At 43.0% G+C, this 10,803-nt stretch overlaps 1 non-coding gene across 1 annotated transcript; it reads left to right on the plus strand.

The window, feature by feature from the left end:
- The first annotated feature begins 228 nt into the window (after window positions 1-228).
- On the plus strand, window positions 229-335 carry LOC123453368. The gene has a single exon (XR_006632761.1). It is a non-coding gene; the product is annotated as a U6 spliceosomal RNA (small nuclear RNA).
- Window positions 336-10,803: the final 10,468 nt, after the last annotated feature.

The following is a 10,803-nucleotide window of genomic DNA, read 5'->3' on the forward strand; positions in this document are numbered from 1 at the left end:
AGGTCCCACGTTAGCCAGATGCACAAGGGGGCGTATGTGTCTGGAGTTCGTTTGCAGTGGTTGCCCTGGCGCGCCCATTCTCTCTCTCTCCCTCTATCTGTCTTTCTCTCTATGTCTGTCACTCTCAAATAAATAAATAAATAAATAATGAACAAACTCAAGATGTGTATGCCTCCTTTCACTTTACTCTTAATAAAGTTTTTCACTATTTAAAAAAAAAAAAAAAGAGTGCTCGCTTCGGCAGCGCATATACTAAAATTGGAACGATACAGAGAAGATTAGCATGGCCCCTGCGCCAGGATGACACGCAAATTCGTGAAGCGTTCCATATTTTTAAGCAGAGGCAGATAGAGAGAGGGAATGGGCACATCAAGGACTTCTAGCCACTGCAAATGAATTCCAGATGCATGTATCACCTTGTGCATCTGACTTTACATGAATACTGACGAATTGACCCCAGGTCCTTTGGCTTTGCTGGCAAGTACCTTAACCACTGAGCTATCTCTCCGGGCCTTAATTATGGTTTTTAAGATATTTTATTTATTTGCAAGGGAAGAGAGAGAGAGGATGGGTGTGCCAGGGTCTCTTGCCTCTACAACTCCAGATATATGCACCACTTTGTGCATCTGACTTTACATGAGTACTGGGGAAATGAACCCAGGTCATTAGGCATTACAGGTAAGTGCCTTCACCACTGAGCTATCTCACCAGTCCTTAATTATATTTTTAAATTAGGTAACAAAGAAACTCATTTCCCTATAGCTTTTTCATAATGTCTAGTTTTGGCCAACCTTTCCACTAATCTTTCCCCCATTTCCCTCCTCTCACCCCAGCTTATTTCTGATAATGGTGTTTTACTGTATTTAGTTTTTAGTAGGCTTCACAGCCTTAGTGACTGCTCAAATTATATCATACTTACATAATTCAGAGAGCAAGCCTTTTAATATTATCGTTATTAATATGTGTGTATGTGCATACTATGTGTAGTGTAAGTACAGATGTATATGCCCCATGTGTACATTTATGGAAGCCAGGGAAGAAGATCAAGTACTTTCCCCTATTGCTCTTCTGCTTTGTTTCCCAGAGACAGATTCACTCACTAAAACTGGAACTCACATTTTTTGTTTGTTTGTTGTCATCATTAAACTGGCTGGCTAAGGAGCCCCAGTGATCATTCTGTCTCTGTCCTCCTCAGCATTAGGGTACAAAAATGCACAGCCACACATGGCCTTTTACATGGGTTCTGAGAATTGAATTTAGGTCCTCATGCTTGGCCAGCAAGTGCTCTTTCCCCCACGACCCCAGCCCTTTATGTGTTTTAAAAGTTACCAAGTGTTTTTATATTGTATAGTTAATGCTTGTGGTGGTTTGATTCAGGTGTCCCCCATAAACTTAGGTGTTCTGAATGCTAGGTTCCCAGCTGATGGATATTGGGAAATAATGCCTCCTGGAGGGAGTGTATTGTTGGGGGCGGGCTTATGGGCTTTATAGCCAGTGTCCCCATGCCAGTGTTTGGCACACTCTCCTGTTGCTATGGTCCACCTTATATTGGCCAGGGGATGATGTCCACCCTCTGCTCATGCCATCGTTTCCCCCTGCCATCGTGGAGCTTCTCCTCAAGCCTGTAAGTCAAAATAAAACTCTTTTTCCCAGAAGCTGCTATTGGTTGGGTGATTTCTACCAGCAATGCGAACCGGACTGCAACAATGCTATAGCAAACACACTCTCCCTTATGTCTCACTGATATGTTTTTCACTGGAAAAAGTGGGCTATTATAGCATAAAATGGCATTCTAAATAAAAGTTAGCATTAAAAAAAAGACTTTTAGGGGTTGGAGAGATGGCTTAGCGGTTAAGTGCTTGCCTGTGAAGCCTAAGGACCCTGGTTCGAGGCTCGATTCTCCAGGACCCACATAAGCCAGATGCACAAGGGGGCACATGCATCTGGAGTGTGTTTGCAGTGGCTGGAGGCCCTGGCGTGCCCATTCTTTCCCTCCCCCCTCCCTCCCTCCCTCCCCTCAAATAAAAAATAAATGTTTTGAAAAAAAAAAAAAAAAGAAATAAAGCAAGAAAGAGATGGCTCAGCAGGTAAGGCACTTGCCTAATGACCCAGGTTTGTTTCTCCAGTACCCACATAAAAAGCCAGATGCACAAAGTGGCACATGTGTCTGGAGTTCATTAGCAGTGGCTGAAGGCCCTGATCACCCATTCTCTGCCTCTCTCCCTTCTCTCTCTCTCTCTCTCTCTCTCTACTTGCAAATAAATAAATAAAAATATTAAAAAAAAAAGGAAACTGCAACAATGATGACATACTGCTCACATGTATGGAAGTTATCAACATAAAGTTTTAGAAAAAGAACAAACACAAAAAAGGAAAAATTAAACATGCTGGGCATTGTACCATTAGACGTTTGTCCCAGAGATGTAAAACTTCATGTTGTAGTCAGCTCCACGCGGCTGGGATGAACATCCTGACCAGGCACAATTAACAGGAAGGGTTTATTTCAGCTTACAGATCCAAGGGAAGTTCCATCAATGGCTCCCATTCATAAATCCAAGCAGAGAGAGACATCACCACCCAAACAGCCAGCACCTTAAGCATGCACAAACGGGCAGCAGAGATCCGGGAACCCCACTCAGTCAGCAGCAGAGACCCGGACAGAGCTCAGAGCTCTCTGCATAACTTTAGGCTGGAAATCAGATCTGCCCCCAAACACACCTCTGGGTTGGATCCCAGGATCCACCCACAATGACACCTCTTTCAGGCAGGCAGCTGGAAATCCAAGTTACAGTCTTTAATAAACCACCTAAGTCTGTGGGGAGAGGGACACACATTCAAACTACCACACCTGATGTCTATGCACAGCCTAGACCGTGACCATTCATAGTTGTGCAGCCTGTGAAAACCAAATGCTGGAAACAACCAAGATGTCCTTCCATAAATGGACTGGGGTGAGGATATTCTGGGAAATTAAGCATAAGGAAAGAAGTACTGATATAAGCAACACCTAGGGGAGATGTAAAGGCCATCATGAAACATCAAAATCAGACCTGGAGAGATTGCTTGGTGGTTAAGGCACTTGCCTGTAAAGCCAAAAGACCCAGGTTCAATTCCCCAGGACTCATGCAAGCCAGATGCACAAGGTGGTGCATGCATCCGGAGTTCATTTGCAGTGGCTGAAGGCCCTGGCATGGTCATTCTCACTCACTCACTCTCTCTCTCTCTCTCTCTCTCTCCATGTTTATTTCTTTCTCAAATCCATAAATTAAAATATTTAAAAGAAAATCAAAATCAGTCACCAGGATGTATACTATATCATATTGTTCATATAAACATCCTGAAAATGACGAAGTAATCAGGATGACAACCAGGTGAGTGGCTCCCAGGAGTAAGGATGGCAAGTTGGGTCCGGAGGATGGCTAAGGATAAGAAGAGTTCAGAGAACTGGATCATGGTGGTGAGTTCACAAATCCACACACAAGTTAAAGGATGGAAAACTGTGCATGCTTATTTGCTAAGACCATTTTCCTGTACTTATTATGTTAGAACCACTGGGGGGCAATGGGTGAGGGACACCAGAGGCAAGTCACAGGGCCACAGATTTGAGCCCTGCCTCACCATCTAGGCAAGCTGTAAAAGCGGGTCATGGGACCACGGGAGCCACCGAGGTGAGGTCACAACCAGGTTCGGATGAATGGACAGGTGGATGGATGGTGGGTGGTGGGAAAGGAGCTGAGCTGAAGCTCTGGGGACGACCAGGGGTTCTGTGCCTGTTGGTCCCCCGATGCACACGTCAGGTAGTCAGAAGACAGTTCTGGGGAGGCCACAGCCATCACAGTGTTGGGTGTACTCCTCTTCAGGGGTCTAGGTGAGGGCTTGCCCTCTCCGTGGACTAGTGTGCTTTAAGGTCTAGGCCCTAGTTTTCCTGACATGATTTTAATACACTCATGTATGGCCATAATTTATTTATTTATGAGAGAGAGAGAATGCGGGGGACAAATAAATAAATAAAATATTTTGCAAGTCTCTTGATTTATTACTTTTGTTTATTTTTTAGCTATAAAAACTTCAGGGAAGAACATACTTGGAGTAACCTGAATCTGTGTTCCCAGGCCATGTTAATCTTGACACAAACAGAATGCTGCCCAGGGGTCAACATTAGGGGAAGGAATCAAACTTTAATTTATGCACTTTATTTTATTACTCATTTTCTTATTCTAAATGTGTTTTAATTGTGTGGTTCGGTACATTCATTCAATATGGAAACTTATGTAGCAAAGAAAGGAGTGTCCGCAAACATTTACACAGAAAGCCAGGAGCACATCATAAACACATTGGTGCGAGGACTGTGTAAAATAAACCTGGGGACAGTGAAGAAACTCATTAAGGTGGAATGCTGAGGTTGTGCTTTGTTTTTAAATACTTTCCCTTGCAGGCTCACTGGAAATATAATGTAAAGATATGCAAAGCTCTGCCAAAAAAAAAAAAAATGTCAAGTGTGGTGGCTCACACCTTTAATCCCAAAACTCTGGAGGCAAAGTTAGAAGGATCTCTATGAGTTCAAGGTCACCCTGAGAGTGCATAGTGAATTCCAGGTCAGCCTGGACTACAGTGAGACACTACCTCAAAGAAAAAAAAGGGAGTAGGAGAGATGGCTTAGCAGTTAAAGCACTTGCCCGAAAAGCCAAAGGACTCAGGTTCAATTCTCCAGGGTCCACGTAAGCCAGATGCACAAAGTGGTGCATGCATCTGTAGTTTGTTTGCAGTAGTTGAAGGCCCTGGCACACCTGTTCTCTCTCTCTCTCTCTCTCTCTCTCTTTCTCTCTCTCTCTCTCTCAAATAGATAAAAATATTTTTAAAATGTGGGAATAGCTCCTATTTTTCGTTTTCATTGTACCAAAATTGCCATGACTTGCTCTTCATTATACTATTAAAAACTGGTTCTTGGGCTGGAGAGATGGCTTAGCGGTTAAGCGCTTGCCTGTGAAGCCTGAGGACCCCGGTTTGAGGCTCGGTTCCCCAGGTCCCACGTTAGCCAGATGCACAAGGGGGCGCACGCGTCTGGAGTTCGTTTGCAGAGGCTGGAAGCCCTGGCGCGCCCATTCTCTCTCTCTCCCTCTACCTGTCTTTCTCTCTGTGTCTGTCGCTCTCAAATAAATAAATAAATAATTTAAAAAAAGAACTGGTTCTCAGGGGCTGGAGAGATGCCCAGTACCCACCTAAGCCAGAGGTACAAGGTGGCACCTGCATGTAGAGTTTATTTGCAGTGGCTGGAGGTCCTGGCACACCCACTCATTCTCTCTCTCCTTTCTCTATCTGCCTGTCTCTCAAATTAATAAATGAATAAAATATTTCTTAATGGCAGAAAGAAGTGAAAAAAGAGTATTTGATCAGTAATTGAAAATATTTATTGTTTTCCTGGAAAGGATTATACTAAGTGAGGTAACCCAGGCCTAGAAAGCCAAATGCCTCATGTTCTCTCTCATATGTGGATCCTAGCTACAGGTGTTTAGACTGGTATGTGAGTTGGAGTAAAAATTGGTGGCAGAGGCCAGTATGCTAGAAAGGGGTTATCAAGGAGGGAGGAGAGGGGAGGACTTAAGGGGATGGTTTTGTATATCTGTAACTAAATAAACAGATTACTGGGGATGGAATGACCTAAATGAGGTCAGGGGAAGGGACTGAGTAAAGGAAGGATGAGAGGAGGGTTGATCAAAATCTAAGCTATTATGAATAAGCCATGTGGAAACTACCTTTATGGACAATGGTACCCCCAGAAGCTATAGACTGTTACTAGAAAAATTTCAGTGCCAGGAATGGGATACCTTCCAGTGAGTTGTCAGCCAGTGAAGTCCCTGATGCCCCTAAAACATTATAGGCCATTTCCAAGGCTCTTGGTTTCCTATCAGGAATAGATGGTAAGACCCTATTGCTGAAGACTCCACATGCTTGGGCTGCCATGTCACTGAGAAATCAAGCTGGAACTGAGTTAAAAACCTCCTTCCTGTGGACCAACTGACAGAAAGCTAGAAAAAAGCTATGCTGCATGCCACTCAATGGGAGAGAGAAATCATCAATGTTGATAAACAACACTGGACATTGCAAGCCTTAAGTTTGGCCAGACAGGCCAAATTAGCCAATGGGTACAATAGTGGCATATTGTTTATGGAGAAAGCCAATCACTCTCTAATTGGACTGAAGGCACTGTCCATGAGAGGGAATACATGCCTGGTACTGAAAACTTAGTCAAAAGCCTGTGGCATGGGTGGTCATGAGCCCTAGGGGTGTAATGTCTGCTGCTGTCTAGCTAAATGTATATATTATGCTCACCAAACTGCCCTGAAAGCACTTTTCTTAACTTTTATACCCATATATTAATGCTACTCTCACTTTTAGTTAGAGAAGCTTCTCTTTTCAGATGGTGGTGACCACTGGGGTGACTCAAAAGGCAGCATGGTGATGAGAAGAAGTGACAGAGGAGTGCTCAGCATGGAGATATCTCTACCACACCATCTAAGGCTAACGGTCCAGTGTGAAAGAGGTGGCAGAAAGCGTGTAAGAACCAAAGGAAGGGTAGGACTGCTTACAATGCACTCTTCCAGGCACAAAATGGCCTGGACATCCATAACCTCTCAGTGCCCGGTACCCCCTACACAAGACCCTCATAATCTGAGGAAAAGATGATGACAACAAAATAAAGAAGAGACTAATTGAGAGGGGGAGGAGATATGTTGGAGGGTGGATTTGTGAAAGGGAAAGTGGAGGAGGGGAGGGAATTATCATGATTTATTGTCTATAAACATAAAAGTTGTCAATAAAAAAATTCAGGGCTGAAAAGATGGCTTAACAGTTAAGGTGCTGGCCTGCAAAGCCAAAGGACCCAGGTTTGCCTCCCAAAGACCCACATAAGCCTGATACACAAGGTGGTGCATGCATCTGGAGTTTGTTTGCAGTAGCTGGGGGCCCTGGCATACCCGTTCTCCCTATAGCTGCCTCTTTTCTCTATCTCCCTCTCCCTGTCTCTCTCTCAATGAATACCATGGTCCAGAAGACAGTACTGTAAGAACTCCTCCCCTACATTTGGCTCTTACATTCCTTCTGCCACCCCTTCTGCAATGGCCCCTGAGTCTTGGAGGGTGTGATAGAGATGTCTCACTTAAGCTGGGCATGGTGGACACACCTTTAATTCCAACACTCGGGAGGCAGAGGTAGGAGGATCGCTGTGAGTTCAGGGCTACCCTGAGACTACATAGTGAATTCCAGGTCAGCCTGGGCTAGAGTGAGACCCTACCTTGGGGGGGGGGGGAAGATGTCTCTCTTGGTGTTAAACAATCATTGTCATTTCTTCTTGGCACTTTGGTGAGTTTTGAGTCACTCCAGTGGTCACCACCATCTGAAAAGAGAAGTTTCTGTAACCAAAAGTAAGAGTACATTAATATGTGGGTATAACCATGAGTATTTAGAGGGCAGTCTGAGTGGGCATAATTTATATAAATTATAAATAAATAAATATTATAAAGAGGCAGTCAACAGTAGTAGGTGCCCCCTTAGGGGTTATGACCTTCCTAGCCATAGGCTTGTGGCTAGTTTTTCAGTGCGAGGCAGGAATTCCCTCCCATGGAGCGGGCCTCAAGTCCAATCAGTTGGATCAGTTGGTTTCCTCCATAACAGATGTGCCAACACTGCACCAGTTGGTATATTTGGCCTGGTTGGACAGCCATTCGTCTTACAGGGTCCACTGCTGGTTAAGACTGTAGATGATGTTTCCTCCTCAAAAGGCTACATGTTGATACCTAGTCAATAGAGTGGAGGTCTTCAGCTCAGCTCCAGCTTGATTTCTCAGTGACCTGCAGCCCAAACATATTGTGTTTTCAGCAATAGGTCCTCACTACCCAGTTCTGGCGGTCAACCAAGAGCCTTGGCAATAGCTTGTAATGTTTTGGGGCATCAGAGGTCTCACAAACCAACAATTCATTAGAAGGTAGGAGAAAGTGTGGGGGGGGGAGGGAGGGAATTAACATGGGATTTTTTTTATAATCATGGAAAATGCTAATAAAAATAAAAAAAAAAAAAAGAAGGTATCCCACCCTGGCACTGAAATGTTCTAGTAATAATCCGGGCACAGCATCATACACCCCCAAAAGGGTGCCTCTACCCAAACTCTACTTTTTTTTTTTTCTTTTTGAGGCAAGCCCAAGAGAGAGAGAGAGAGAGAGAGAGAGAGCAAGCATTGGCACACCAGGACCTCAAGCTGCTGCAATCAAACTCCAGATGTGTGTGCCTCCTTGTGTGCATGTACGACACTGCATGCTTGTGTCACTGTGCGTCTGGCTTACATGGTACCTGGAGAGTCACACATAAATCCTTAGGCTTCGCAGGCAAGCACCTTAGCCACTAAGCCATCTCTCTAGCTGCCAAACTCTACTTTTAAACATACATATTATTTAGCTAGAAAAGAATGAGGTTTCTGCCACGTTTGGTGGCACATGCTTTTAATCCTGGGAGGCAGAGGTAGGAGGTTTGCTGTGAGACTACATAGTAAATTTCAGGTCACCCTGGGCTAGAGCAAGACCCTACCTCAAAAAATAAAAATAAAAGAAAGGAAAAAAAAAAAGAAAAGAAGTAGGTTTCCATATGGCTTATTCATGACATTTTAAACTTTTAATAAACCTCTTTCCACCAGTCCTCTCTTCAAACTCCTCCCTGACCCTACTTAGATCATGTCACCCCTAGTATTCTGTCCTCCTGCTTACATAACTGCAATACCCCCATCTTAAGTCCTCCCCTCTCCTCCCTCTTTCATGGCCCCTTCCTAGCTTCCTGGCCTCTACTACTGACTTACTCCAATTCACATACAAATCTAAACATTTGAATCCAAGGTCCACATATGAGAAAGAACATGTGACATATGACTTTCTGAGCCTGGGTTGCCTCACTTAGTGTATTTTCAAACTCCATCCATTTCCTTGCAAATTTCATCATTTTGCTTTTCTTTACTGCTGAATAGAACTCCATTAGGTAAATATGTTACATCTTCATTATTTTTTTCATTAGTTGATGAGCATCTAGGCTGGTTCCATTTCCTAGCTGTTGTAGATGAAGTAGCAATAAACAAAGATGAGCAAGTAGCTCTACAATAGTGTGGCAAGTCCTGAGGGTATGTGCCAAGGAGAGGAAGAGTTATTAGATATTATGATAAATCTATTTTTTAAATTTTTTTGTTATTTTATTTATTTACTTGAGAGTGACAGAGAGAGAAAGAGGCAGATAGAGAGAGGGAGAGGGCCTCCAGCAACTGCAAATGAACTCCAGACACGTGCGCCCCCTTGTGCATCTGACTAACGTGGGGCCTGGGGAATTGAGCCTCAAACTGGTATCCTTAGACTTCACAGGCAAGTGCTTAACCACTAAGCCATCTCTTCAGCCCTGATAAATCTATTTTAAGCTGTCTCAGGAACCTCCACATTGATTTCTGCAATAGTTGTACCAGTTTATGGTTCCAACAATAGAGAAGTTTTCTTCTTTCCCCACATCCTTACCAGCATTTATTGTCATTTGTTTTCTTGATGATAGCCCTTCTGACAGGAATGGGATGGAATCTCAAAGTAGTTTGCATATCCCTGATGGCTAAGGATGTTGAATATATTCTTAGGTGTCTATTGTCCATTTGTATTTCTTCTTTTGAGAATTCTTGGTTTAGTTTCTGTAGCCCATTTGTTTGATATCTTGTTATTTAGTTTTTGAGCTCTTTGTATATCCTAGATATTAATCCTCCATCAGACATATAGCTGGCAAAGATTTTCTCTCATTCTGTAGATTGCCATATTGCTCTATTCACACTGTCCTTTGCTGTACAAAAGCTTTTTAATTCCATGAGGTCCCAATGGTTCATCAGTGGTTTTACTTCCTGAGCAAGTGGAGTTATATTCAAAAAGTTGTTTTCTATGCCACTGTGTTAAAGTTTTTCCCCCTAATTTTTCCACTGACAGTTTCAGGGTTTCAGGTCTGATATTAAGGTCTTTGATCCATATGGACTTGATTCTTGTGCATGGAGAAAGATAAGGATCTATTTTCATCCTTCTATATCAAGATACCCAGTTTTGCCAGTACAATTTGTAAAAGTGGCTGTTTTTTCTTCAGGGAATATTTTTGATCTTTTTGTCAAAAAAAAAAAATCAGATAGCTAGCTGGGCATGATGGTGCATGCCTTTAATCCCAGCACTTGAGAGGCAGAGGTAGGAGGATCGCTTAGAGTTCAAGACCAACCTGAGACTACATGGTGAATTCCAGGTAAGCCTGAGCTAATGTGAGACCCTACCTCAGAAAATCAAAATAAATAAAAATAATAATAATAATAAAATTAAAACAAAACAAAAAATCAGACAGCTAGAGCTACCTAGGTTTATATTTGTGTCCTCTATTCTGTTCTTTTAATCCTCATGCCTGGTTCTGTGCCAGTGCCATGCTGCTTTTATTACAATGGCTCTGTAATGTATCTTAAGAGAAGGCATAGTGGTAAACCGCCACCCCCAGCCTTTTTTTTGTTGCTCAGTAATGCTTTGGCTACTTGAGTGTTTTTTTATGCTTTCAAATTAATTTTAGGATTGTTTTTCAGTGAAGAATGCCATTGGGATTTTGATGGAGACAGCATTAAATCTGTAGATTGCTTTTGGTAAGGTAGACATTTTCACAATATTCATTCTTCCAATTTAAGAACATGAGATGTTGTTGCAGTCAGCTTCACATTGCTGGCAGAAAACATGGACCAAGAGCAGCCTGTGGGAGGAAAGGGTCTATTTTGGC

Source organism: Jaculus jaculus, chromosome 11 (assembly GCF_020740685.1).
Source record: "Jaculus jaculus isolate mJacJac1 chromosome 11, mJacJac1.mat.Y.cur, whole genome shotgun sequence".
NCBI lineage: Eukaryota > Metazoa > Chordata > Mammalia > Rodentia > Dipodidae > Jaculus > Jaculus jaculus.